This window comes from Leptodactylus fuscus, chromosome 2 (assembly GCF_031893055.1).
Source record: "Leptodactylus fuscus isolate aLepFus1 chromosome 2, aLepFus1.hap2, whole genome shotgun sequence".
Classification (NCBI taxonomy): domain Eukaryota; kingdom Metazoa; phylum Chordata; class Amphibia; order Anura; family Leptodactylidae; genus Leptodactylus; species Leptodactylus fuscus.
This window is the reverse complement of record NC_134266.1, coordinates 179,664,057-179,678,582: the sequence shown is the minus strand read 5'-3', so window position 1 is coordinate 179,678,582 and position 14,526 is coordinate 179,664,057.

Genomic DNA, 14,526 nt, shown 5'->3' with positions numbered 1-14,526 from the left:
CTCCTTCATATGACATGTGCAGCTTGGGCTACTCTCAAAAGTGAAAAGAGAAAGTCGTTTGTTCACTGCATTTTAATATCATCTAATTTTATCAAGCAGTTATGATGAATTGAGTTTATATGAGCTGTCCATGAAGCATCTACAGTATATTTGTATGGCACTTCATTGTCTAATCTAAATTTTGTTGGAATACACCTAGGTTAAATTGGAAATAAATGAACTCCAGTTAAAATACTGTATGTGTTCCAGCTTCTGCCTTTTACCTTGTGTTGCTGCCAATATAAGATTATCACCCAAACTGCTTGTCATTCACAGTAACATTAGCTCAAGCTGTTCTTATGAACCGAAAAACAATAATGTTTAAAGACTGCAGCCCAATATTCCCCAAATCTTTGATGTTGATAGAAAACACAGATTTCACCAAATGACTCTTAATCGCAAAGGCAGCCTATAAATCCCCTAAAAGAGTTTTATGTGAGCAAAAGGGTGATTGGTCCCAGATCTCTTATTCATCATACTTCACACACATAGCTTTTTATGGCTTCGTTCAGGATCCAAATTTTGTGGAACTGAGATTTTTAAGCTTTCTCATTGTACAAAATAAAGATGAGTCTCACTAAGTATCCATAAACTCTTAGATTTAGTAGGTTCCTATTGTACATACATTAACTAACCATAAAATACAAACACTTAAACCTTCCAGTTTATCAAATGCATGGTATGTCTATACAGAAAATCTATCTATCTATCTATCTATCTATCTATCTATCTATCTATCTATCTATCATCTATCTATCTATCTACAGTATCTATCTATCTATCTATCGATCTATCTATCTATCTATCTATCTATCTATCTATCTATCTACAGTATCTATCTATCATCTATTTACAGTATCTATCATCTATCTATCTATCTATCATCTATCTATCTATCTATCTATCATCTATCTACAGTATCTATCTATCATCTATTTACAGTATCTATCTATCTATCTATCTATCTATCTATCTATATATATATATATATATATCTACAGTATATATCTATCATCTACTTACAGTATCTATCTATCTATCTATCTATCTATCTATCTATCTATCTATCATGTATCTACAGTATCTATCTACAGTATCTATCTATCTATCTATCTATCTATCTATCTATCTATCTATCTATCTATCTATCTACAGTATCTATCTATCTGCAGTATCTATCTATCTATCTATCTATCTATCTATCTATCTGCAGTATCTATCTATCTATCTATCTATCATCTATTTACAGTATCTATCTATCTATCTATCTATCTATCTATCTATCTATCTATCATCTATCTACAATATCTCTATCTATCTATCTATCTATCTATCTATCTATCATCTATCTACAGTATCTATAGCTATCTATCTATCTATCTATCTATCTATCTATCTATATCATCTATCAATTAAATCAAATACATATATATGGTTAATGCAATTTCTGTAGTTACAACAAACTAGAGGGAAGGACCTCAGTAGGGGTTGAGGTTATAAAAAGAAATAAAATATTTGGAGAACTTGTAGAACATATGTCAAGCTGTTTTTTGTTTTTTTTCTAGAAAACAGTATATATTTAAGATTTAATAAATCATTGTGATAATTTATAACACCTTGGAAAAAGGATCTTTCAAACGTGTGGTCGTGTAAATTCTTTTATTTTCAACATATATGTTTATAAAGAAATGTATAAAACAAATTGTTCCATTGGGATTAGCTTGAAATGTAACCTCAATCTCAAAGATGTCAAACATGCATTTAATGTTTTTGGGCTTGTGTGGAATTCTACAATTTCAAAATGAAATAAGTTGGTGGTCTTAGTCTCTAGTGATAGAAAAATAATTGGAGAACTTGGTACCAGTAGTGTCAGTCAAAATGTGTGGCGTACAATATATTTTTAGTTCACATATAGTAATTATAAGAAAATATAATGTCTAATAATTATAAATACAGCTATGTAATATAACAATAAATCGACACAGTAAAAAATATAGACCACACTGATCCCTTAAAGGGATATTCCAGCTACTTATGACTTAAAGGAATATTCCATCTACTTATCGAGGATAAATGCTTGATCAAAAGTACATGGAACCTGGTTGATGCCTAGGAGTTGCGCCAAGGTAAGAGAGGACTGTTGATATTTTATACATGAGAATCTCTAAAGGAGTCTGTGGACAGTGAGACAAACAGCTCAGCCTTCTGTTGAAAGGTCTGAGCATTCTTGTGCAGTTGTTTCTGTAACCTTCCATATGGAGACTGCTATGCAGAAATGGCAGCTGTTTCTTTCTACTTTGGCTATACTGCTAGGTAGCAATGGGAAACACAGGAGCTTTTATGGCATACCCTATAGACATCTGTGATGCCTAAGATGTCATCTTAAAAATTTACCAGAAATTTCTTTCAAGGATTAGGAGATATATTGTTTAGGATAATAAATGTGGATACAGAAGAGAAATGTTATAAATTATTAATTAACAAATATATGCAGAAAAACATAAAATGGCAGAATAGAATTCTCCTTATAGGCATTGAAATGGTATCATAGATAAAAATAGCCCATGTTGTTGGCAGCCATCACTGTTGGTGGGAGGGAAAGGCCTGTTTTTGTTTCCACTTCACAACCTTTTCATGCTCCATGTTCCTGGTATAGGCCACTCTGATGCTGTTGAGAGTTGAGACATTTATCACAGCACTCAAGTAATAGAAATACTCTTTTTACTATTGAAGACAGTATTTATTGAAACATCAAATAACTGCACAAGGTACTGGAAATAGAAGCAAATTGGTAGTTTGACATTTTGACTTAGAAAAAGCCTCCAACAAAGTTGCAGTGAAAACAGATAAACTTACATATTTAACGTTATCATTTCCTTAGTAATATGAAGTACACACTGTCCAAATGGCATAATAGATGTCGTCAGAAGCAAGAAGAACCATATTTAAAGAGAACCTTTCACCACCTCATACAAGTCTCTGTACAATAAGTAATAGGTGCCATTCCACAGTTGGAATTTTTTCTCTAGCTCCCATCATTCCTAAGAAATCAATACTGATAGTTTTGGTGTCTGATATACTATTCAGTCTCTGCACTGTCAGGAAGGCGGTGTCAGACCGGAGCAGACAAGGGGTGTGATTCTGATCTCTGACGCTACCTGCTTCTGATTGAGGATCTGAATCACACACCCTGCCTGACATTGTCCTTCTGACATGGGGGCCAATGGCATGCTGATAGTGCGGTTTCCGTAGTATGAATCACAGTCTACTTCAGTAGAAACTCTGTAGTTGCTGCCTTGTTAGTTATCTACAAAAACTTTGTATATTGGGCAAGCAAAAAAATTCCAGGAGAAAAAATTCCAGGTTGTCAAATTAAATATATATATATATATATATATATATATATATATATATATATATATATATATATTCAAGAATAGGTCTGCTTTATGGCATAGTTTGTTGTCAGACATACACACGTGGCCAAAATTATTTGTATCCCTCACTTAATGAAAGAAAAGGCCACAATGGTCACAGAAATAACTTGAATCTGATAAACTAGAATTTGCCAAACTACATGTTGACAAGCCACAAAGCTTCTGGGAGAATGTCCTATGGACAGATGAGACAAAAATCAAACTTTTTGGCAAGGCACATCACATCTATGTTCACAGATGGAAAAAATGATGCATATCTTGAAATGAACACTGTCCCTACTGTGAACCATGGAGGAGGCTCTGTTATGTTCTGGGGCTGCTTTGCTGCGTCTGGCACAGAGTGTCTTGAATCTGTGCAGGGTACAATGAAATCTCAAGACTATCAAGGGATTCTAGAGAGAAATGTGCTCTCCAGTGTCAGAAAGCTTGGTCTCAGTCGCAGGTCATGGGTTTTGCAATAGGGAAATGACCCAAAATACACAGCTAAAAACACCCAAGAATGGCTAAGAGGAAAACATTGGACTATTCTGAAGTTGCCTTTGATGAGCCCTGGCCTGAATCCTATAGAGTATGTTTGGAAGGAGTTGAAACGTCATCTGGAATAGGAACCTTCAAACCCAAGACAATTGGAACAGTTTACTCATAAGGAATGGGCCAAAGTACCTGTTGATCGGTGCAGTCTCATTAACAGTTACAGGAATCGTTTGCTTGCAGTGATTGCCTCAAAAGGTTGTGCAACTAAATATTAAGTTAAGGGAACCATCATTTCTGCCCAGGCCTGATTCATGGGTTTTATTTTAAAAAAAAAAATTCTGTTGAAGCGAAAAGCAATGTCTGACTTTCATTTGTTCTTTTTCATAGAATTTTTATTTATTACTTTTGTCAGGTTCAAGTTATTTTTGTGACCATTGTGGGTTTTTCTTTCCTTAAACGAGGGGTACCAACAACATTGCCCACGTGTGTAGATTGCTAATGTCTGTGCATGGTTCCGCACTCAGAGCTCACTATGACTTATCTTATGCTGGTGCTTTGGTAAACTGACACCTTAATTCTGAAAAGTTTTCCTCTAGAGAGCTTATCTTGAGCTTGCAGCAGAACTTTAGTGGAGATGCTTTGCAGTATTTACAAGAAAACATACAGTTTCCATTTCAACCGAAGTGGTAATTTTCATTAAAGAATAAAGCAGCCTACAGCACAGTATCTAAATAATGGTTCTGTTCATGGGCCAGGAGTAGCTATTATAATCCCTAAATCCAAAATGTGAGAAAGTGCTGCACTGCTACAGGTGAAAATACATTTTATTGCAATTTGCTTTCTTTTGTTCTTTTGCTTTAGGTCATTACTCTGTTACATTGTTCTCTGCTCTAACGGCCCAGCTTGGATGTGGATTTGCATTTTATTTCTCATACTGAATTCTTCAAACATGATTCAATCTTATTCTCCCAGTGGTACCATTAATATTTTAATTTAATCAGAATTTCAGGAACTTGTTTGCCATCCAAAGCAACTTGGTTACCTGTCAGGCTCCATCAGCTTGTCATATTAGAGGTGATTGTTTCCCGAATCTAATCTACTTTAAATGATTTCATTGGGTAGAGGTCTATAAATCATCTCAGAATGGGCCTGACAGATGAAGGCTTTGGTAAGTAAACAAATCAAGCTAGCTGTACTTTAGGCAGCAATGAACTTGGCTTTATCTACTTCGTATTGATTCCTACGCTATTAAAGGTCACACAAATCTCTTTAACATAAGAGCATTATTAATAGAAGTACTGTATTACAACTAACAATAATTAAGACGACTTCCAATATTCATGGATGAAGCCGGTGTTCTGACTGCATTTTAATGCAGACAGTTATCCAGGCTGAAACAATGAATCCATTTGTTTGATTCACTCTTTCCAATCAAATAAAAAACAGCGGAATATTAAGTAGATGTGAATCCCTGTGGGTGGCACATGGATCGAGAAAATTAAAATGCACCATTTGTCTATTTAAACATTGCTACAAGTGCTTAGAGAAAATCAAAGCTGGACAATATTTCTGCGAGATGCTTTATAGAAAATACAGGATGAACTGTGGTTTAGCTGGAACAACTCATATGTGGAGAGGTAAAAATATCAATCAATTGAAAATCCTATTAAAAATGTTAATGGTATTTTCTTGCAGTCTGTGAATGTTAACTGCTCTATACACATAAATGAAAAGGAGGACAATCATTATGATATAGACAGGTCCAGCAGACTATGTTTTGTGAATGGGGGCCTTCAACTTTGCTGACAGTTGATATTGGAAGAAGTAAAGTCTACGTTCCATGAATCTTATCATTTATGATCCACTACTTAGGTCTACCCGCATTTTACTTTCCTGTGCCCATTGAAAACACACACATGCTCAGTCCAAACAAGCATTCATGTGTATTTGAGCTGTTGTAATCCTAATATGGGCTACTGTAAAAAGAAAGATTTAAATATCCAGGGTTTTTATACTGACTGCCAGATTGGAGTTGGGAAGGAATTTTTTCCCCTGAAATGGGGCAATTGGCATTAGCCTCATGGGTTTTTTTGTCTTCCCCTGGATCAACACTGTAGGGGACTGTGGGGTTATAGGTTGGACTCGATGGACTGATGTCTTCATCCAACCTCATCTACTATGAATAGGAGGGATTATATAATATATTTCACTGTCTGGAATTAGTTCTGAACAAGGAAAGATATTTCAGAAATGATCTTATCTACAGAGGACATTTGCACTGCAGGTTTTCCACTTTAGAATTGTAGGTGTAAAATCTATAGTATTTTATGGTAGCAGGAAACAAATCTCATCCATAGCGCATGTAAGATACTTTTTCTATCATTTAGAATACCAAATAATCATGGTAGACTCTAAAATAAATAGCACATTGTAAAGTCATACATTGCCCATATAAAGTGATGGCTGAGATTCTTCATTATAATCTCACACTCCTGGCTGTAGGACTCCTTTCATGCCATTCTGTGGAGATCACTGTCAGCCATCATTAGATCTCAACCTGAAATTACTAGTTTAAATTGCTTTGAAAACTCATCTCCTCACTCATTTCCTATGCCAAATAACTATAGTCCATGATCAATACACAACCAAATCAGGTCATGAATAACCCATTGTTGGAATAAGACATCAAGATGTCCAGAATGTTCAACCAAGGATGGGAATGGACCTGACTGAAGGAGATGTTGGGAAAAAAATGCAATACAATTCCAGAAGCATCCGTATAATTCTGTATCAGTCAGATAGCCTTGTTGAATCATGTTGCAGTTTACATCTTTGTTGGCCCATATGTTGTTGGATGACTCGTTCGAGCTGCTTTTTATATTCCCAATTGTCAATGCAAAGGACCAATACCCTGGACACATTTAACACCCATTATGTACCTCCTATTAGTATTTCCCTGCTCCCATTCCAGTTACATTACAACCTCTTATCATTTTCTTACTTGGATCTGGTTCACATTCTTACCTTTCAAGTGAGCTTCTCCTTTCATGTATGATGTCTGACGTCAGTGCAGTTTCCTCCTGGTTTTTGTAAGAAAACATATTTGCTGAAATTTGTAAAACTTCATTATCTTGTGTGATTTGCCATTGTCACTGGGATATCCCCGAGGGCACATTCTGTCCCTTGTAAAGGATGTATATTTATTGCCCTACACAGAAATCATCCCCACCCTGCAGATAAACTCTCCCAATTCAGAAGAACAGCTTGGTCGCCAGTAATGATGAGACCCTGCTGTTTCAATTTACCAGTGATGTCACAATTGTCACAGTTTGCCTTTTGTTACTGGATGTACACAGCAGTCTGGGAGTTGTGACTCTTAGCATGTGGTTGGTTGTACATGTGTTTATGACTTTTTGGCCTATTGTATGTTTGATGGCCGACATCTGCATTTGCTTTAACATTACATTGCCCTAGTACTTTAACATGGTCAATTAATGAAGATGAAATTGGACAACTTTATATGGACTGTGGTGTCACTATAGTATTTGTTGATGGCTTTGGGAATAACCTCAAACTAAATGGTTTTTACTTCAAGCTAGTTTTGACAAATTCAGCAAACTATCTAGCCAGAGAGTGCTGAACACTATCATTTCTATTTATTAAATGCATATATGTTGAAAATATACAGCAACTATGTGAATTTATATACTATTGTGTATCAAAAGACTCGCATCCAACGCATCCAACCCCTCATTGGATTCCTTCTGATTGCAGCTCATTCAGTCATTCCTAGATTATGGAAGAGAACTAACGCCTATACAGTACGTGACTGGATCCAGGAGATTCTTTACATTCATTGCATGAAACTCACGATGTCAGATTCCTGGAATTCACAACACATCTGGCAACTATGGGACATGTTCGGATATTCTTTGGACTTTACTGTCCTGATCTAAATACCCCCACCCCCTTCCCTCATCTTCCCTGTACCTTTCCTCCCTTTACCTGACTTGTTATATACACATTCTTTTTTAGGTTTTTGTTTTATCCTTTTATACAAACAATCCTCTTGAACCCATCAACAAGAGTTACACCAGCTACATTGGAACTGTTTTAGATTATATTTGTATAACCTTGTTTTTTCAATTCCTTCATTTACTGTATGAAAAAATTATTTCAATAAAGATATAATCAAATTGTACATTGCTGCAGAATATGTTGGCGCTATATAAGTAAAATTTATTATTATTATTATATTATTATATAACATTAAAAAAGACACTAGGCAGATCCTTGAAGTCTGATTCCATAGTACGTTCCTCCTAAGCTGCATCCTTTGACTCCACATTATTAAAGAGATTATCTAGCACACTGTGATTGACTGCTGTCTTTTTAAGAAACACAGCACCATACCATACTGACCCTGCCTGGTGTTGCAGCTCAACCCCATTCATTTGCTAGAGTTGCAGCATTCATTTATGATTTATTTCCTTGAGGGTAGTTAGTTGGATTATATCTTTGTACCATTTTTCACTACACAGTGACTGAGCCTAAAGTGTCATCTAATGTGTGAATGTGTCTTGAAGACGGGAGCAGTACAGATTCAGTATAGTTCAACAGAGTATGTAAGAATTACATGATAGACCAATCAGCTATATTCTGGGAGGGTTGTACAATGATGGAGGGCCTAATGAATATTAATTGCCAGTAACTGTGGTAATATACTGTACATAAATTTTATATATATATATATATATATATATATATATATATATATATATAACAGTCCTATGAAAAAGTTTGGGCACCCCTATTAATCTTAATCATTTTTTGTTCTAAATATTTTGGTGTTTGCAACAGCCATTTCAGTTTGATATATCTAATAACTGATGGACACAGTAATATTTCAGGATTGAAATGAGGTTTATTGTACTAACAGAAAATGTGCAATATGCACCCTTATCATTTTATTGATTTGAATTCCCCTAACTACTTTTTACTGACTTACTGAAGCACAAAATTGGTTTTGTAACCTCAGTGAGCTTTGAACTTCATAGCCAGATGTATCCAATCATAAGAAAAGGTATTTAAGGTGGCCAATTGCAAGTTGTTCTCCTATTTGAATCTCCTCTGAAGAGTGGCATCATGGGCTACAAAAAACAACTCTCAAATGATCTGAAAACAAAGATTGTTCAACATAGTTGTTCAGGGGAAGGATACAAAAAGTTGTCTCAGAGATGTAACCTGTCAGTTTCCACTGTGAGGAACATAGTAAGGAAATGGAAGACCACAGGGACAGTTGTTGTTAAGCCCAGAAGTGGCAGGCCAAGAAAAATATCAGAAAGGCAGAGAAGAAGAATGGTGAGAACAGTCAAGGACAATCCACAGACCACCTCCAAAGAGCTGCAGCATCATCTTGCTGCAGATGGTGTCACTGTGCATCGGTCAATTATACAGCGCACTTTGCACAAATAGAAGCTGTATGGGAGAGTGATGAGAAAGAAGCCGTTTCTGCACATACGCCACATAGAGTTGCCTAAGGTATGAAAAAGCACATTTGGACAAGGCAGCTTCATTTTGGAAACAAAAATTGAGTTGTTTGGTTATAAAAAAAGGCGTTATGCATGGCGTCCAAAAAGAAACAGCATTCCAAGAAAAACACATGCTACCCACTGTAAAATTTGGTGGAGGTTCCATCATGCTTTGGGGCTGTGTGGCCAATGCCGGCATCGGGAATCTTGTTAAAGTTGAGGGTCGCATGGATTCCACTCAGTATCAGCAGATTCTTGAGAATAATGTTCAAGAATCAGTGACGAAGTTGAAGTTACGCCGGGGATGGATATTTCAGCAAGACAATGATCCAAAACACCGCTCCAAATCCTCAGGCATTCATGCAGAGGAACAATTACAATGTTCTGGAATGGCCATCCCAGTCCCCAGACCTGAATATCATTGAACATCTGTGGGATGATTTGAAGCGGGCTGTCCATGCTCGGCGACCATCTAACTTAACTGAACTTGAATTGTTTGTCCAAAATACCTTTATCCAGGATCCAGGAACTGATTAAAAGCTACAGGAAGCGACTAGAGGCTGTTATCTTTGCAAAAGGAGGATCTACTAAATATTAATGTCACTTTTCTGTTGAGGTGCCCATACTTTTGCACCGTTCAAATTTTGGTTTAATGCATATTGCACATTTTCTGTTAGTACAATAAACCTCATTTCAATCCTGAAATATTACTGTGTCCATCAGTTATTAGATATATCAAACTGAAATGGCTGTTGCAAATACCAAAATATTTAGAACTAAAAATGATTAAGATTAATAGGGGTGCCCAAACTTTTTCATAGGACTGTATATATATATGACTCAAACTCTGTAGTAGTCTGCTCTATACAAATCCACAGTTCTCGCCCGATTTGGGTGAAATTTGGCATGCCCCCTCTCCACCCACAGGAGCAGAATACTGCGCACGTTACATTTCGCTAGCGTCATGAGATTGGGGCCCCTAAATTTAGGCCCTATACATATAATGGGGAAATGTGAAAGCGCTGAAGGGAAAACAACAGTTGTGACTAACAGGGGCGGATTATAGTGACGGCGCCAAAGAGTCGCTGCTAAAGGGGCCGCACCACCCCACACAACACACAAACATTTCACAAATACCATATAAACATCACACAGACAGCACACATACATCAACCCACAAGCACAGCAACACACAAATGCCACAACACACAACACAAACACCACCCCACAAATACTACACACACACGCATGGACCACACACACGCAAAGACACTCAGTTGGATGCACACTACACACACGGACGAACAGAGCACATGCGTACTCACACACAATTACCGCATGCATGGACACTTGCTCTGTGCGCGCAGAAACACATGGATCACATGCGCACATACATGCATACATCTACACGGACCACACACGTACATGCACACACGCATACATACACATGGATCACATGCATGTACACACACGCACTGATAAAACATGTCTGGGATCCTTAGTGGCTGCTTGCACACTGCAGTATTTTTCACGGGCCTCCAGGCCATGGATTTGGCAGTTCCATAGACTTCTTTGTGCACATAGCTGTGAATTTTGCAGTCTCCATAGAAGTGTATGGAGATGTAGAATCCACAGCCCAGAGACTGTAGTGTTACTATAGTGTGCAAGAAGCCTCACTGAGCAGCAATATTGGTCAGGCGTAGAGATGAGCGAACAGTGTTCTATCGAACACATGTTCGATCGGATATCAGGGTGTTCGCCATGTTCGAATCGAATCGAACACCACGTGGTAAAGTGCGCCAAAATTCGATTCCCCTCCCACCTTCCCTGGCGCCTTTTTTGCACCAATAACAGCGCAGGGGAGGTGGGACAGGAACTACGACACTGGGGGCATTGAAAAAAATTGGAAAAAGTCATTGGCTGCCGAAATCAGGTGACCTCCATTTTAGACGAATAGTGGATTTCAAATCCGGGTCATATGAGAATGTGAACTTTGTGACTATGAGACAGGGATAGCTGTACAGGCAGGGATAGCTAGGGATAACCTTTATTTAGGGGGGAATGTTATTAAAAATAACTTTTTGGGGCTCTATCGGGTGTGTAATTGTGATTTTTGTGAGATAAACTTTTTCCCATAGGGATGCATTGGCCAGCGCTGATTGGCCGAATTCCGTACTCTGGCCAATCAGTGCTGGCCAATGCATTCTATTAGCTTGATGAAGCAGAGTGTGCACAAGGGTTCAAGCGCACCCTCGGCTCTGATGTAGCAGAGCCGAGGCTGCACAAGGGTTCAAGCGCACCCTCGGCTCTGATGTAGGAGAGCCGAGGGTGCACTTGAACCCTTGTGCACACTCTGCTTCATCAAGCTAATAGAATGCATTGGCCAGCGCTGATTGGCCAATGTATTCTATTAGCCTGATGAAGTAGAGCTGAATGTGTGTGCTAAGCACACACATTCAGCTCTACTTCATCGGGCTAATAGAATGCATTGGCCAGCGCTGATTGGCCAGAGTACGGAACTCGACCAATCAGCGCTGGCTCTGCTGGAGGAGGCGGAGTCTAAGATCGCTCCACACCAGTCTCCATTCAGGTCCGACCTTAGACTCCGCCTCCTCCGGCAGAGCCAGCGCTGATTGGCCGAAGGCTGGCCAATGCATTCCTATGCGAATGCAGAGACTTAGCAGTGCTGAGTCAGTTTTGCTCAACTACACATCTGATGCACACTCGGCACTGCTACATCAGATGTAGCAATCTGATGTAGCAGAGCCGAGGGTGCACTAGAACCCCTGTGCAAACTCAGTTCACGCTAATAGAATGCATTGGCCAGCGCTGATTGGCCAATGCATTCTATTAGCCCGATGAAGTAGAGCTGAATGTGTGTGCTAAGCACACACATTCAGCACTGCTTCATCAAGCCAATACAATGCATTAGCCAGTGCTGATTGGCCAGAGTACGGAATTCGGCCAATCAGCGCTGGCTCTGCTGGAGGAGGCGGAGTCTAAGGTCGGACCTGAATGGAGACTGGTGTGGAGCGATCTTAGACTCCGCCTCCTCCAGCAGAGCCAGCGCTGATTGGTCGAGTTCCGTACTCTGGCCAATCAGCGCTGGATAATGCATTCTATTAGCCCGATGAAGTAGAGCTGAATGTGTGTGCTTAGCACACACATTCAGCTCTACTTCATCAGGCTAATAGAATACATTGGCCAATCAGCGCTGGCCAATGCATTCTATTAGCTTGATGAAGCAGAGTGTGCACAAGGGTTCAAGTGCACCCTCGGCTCTCCTACATCAGAGCCGAGGGTGCGCTTGAACCCTTGTGCAGCCTCGGCTCTGCTACATCAGAGCCGAGGGTGCGCTTGAACCCTTGTGCACACTCTGCTTCATCAAGCTAATAGAATGCATTGGCCAGCACTGATTGGCCAGAGTACGGAATTCGGCCAATCAGCGCTGGCCAATGCATTCTATTAGCCCGATGAAGTAGAGCTGAATGTGTGTGCTAAGCACACACATTCAGCACTGCTTCATCACGCCAATACAATGCATTAGCCAGTGCTGATTGGCCAGAGTACGGAATTCGGCCAATCAGCGCTGGCTCTGCTGGAGGAGGCGGAGTCTAAGATCGCTCCACACCAGTCTCCATTCAGGTCCGACCTTAGACTCCGCCTCCTCCAGCAGAGCCAGCGCTGATTGGCCGAATTCCGTACTCTGGCCAATCAGCACTGGCTAATGCATTGTATTGGCTTGATGAAGCAGTGCTGAATGTGTGTGCTTAGCACACACATTCAGCTCTACTTCATCGGGCTAATAGAATGCATTGGCCAGCGCTGATTGGCCGAATTCCGTACTCTGGCCAATCAGCACTGGCTAATGCATTGTATTGGCTTGATGAAGCAGTGCTGAATGTGTGTGCTTAGCACACACATTCAGCTCTACTTCATCGGGCTAATAGAATGCATTGGCCAATCAGCGCTGGCCAATGCATTCTATTAGCGTGAACTGAGTTTGCACAGGGGTTCTAGTGCACCCTCGGCTCTGCTACATCAGATTGCTACATCTGATGTAGCAGTGCCGAGTGTGCATCAGATGTGTAGTTGAGCAAAACTGACTCAGCACTGCTAAGTCTGCATTCGCATAGGAATGCATTGGCCAGCCTTCGGCCAATCAGCGCTGGCTCTGCCGGAGGAGGCGGAGTCTAAGGTCGGACCTGAATGGAGACTGGTGTGGAGCTATCTTAGACTCCGCCTCCTCCAGCAGAGCCAGCGCTGATTGGTCGAGTTCCGTACTCTGGCCAATCAGCACTGGCCAATGCATTTCTATGGGGAAAAGTTAGCTTGCGAAAATCGCAAACTGACAGGGATTTCCATGAAATAAAGTGACTTTTATGCCCCCAGACATGCTTCCCCTGCTGTCCCAGTGTCATTCCAGGGTGTTGGTATCATTTCCTGGGGTGTCATAGTGGACTTGGTGACCCTCCAGACACGAATTTGGGTTTCCCCCTTAACGAGTTTATGTTCCCCATAGACTATAATGGGGTTCGAAACCCATTCGAACACTCGAACAGTGAGCGGCTGTTCGAATCGAATTTCGAACCTCGAACATTTTAGTGTTCGCTCATCTCTAGTCAGGCGAAAAACTGCGTAATAGTAAGATTGTCATTATTGCTTACTGTACAGGGAGCTTTCATCACTGAAGCACTACAATAGATAGTTGTGCAACTGGAAACCAATTTTACTCTTTTGTCCGTGAACAACTTATAGATTGCACTGGAGGGAGGGGGAGGGTTGCATTATGTTGTTAATTGGTTGTAAATATTTTAGATGTTTGTATAAGGGGCATAAATTTTAATTTTTGATAAAAAAAGTAGATTAAAATATAGTTGTAATAGTTTATACTACATAATATGTATTGAATATGTAAAATCAATAAAAATGTTGAAATGAAAAAAAAAGTTGCTAAAATTAGTAAAATGCCAAAATAAGTAAAAATTTTAAGCATGCCTCCCAACAGTCCCAGATTCTGCGGGATATTCCCAGATTCTGGGGTC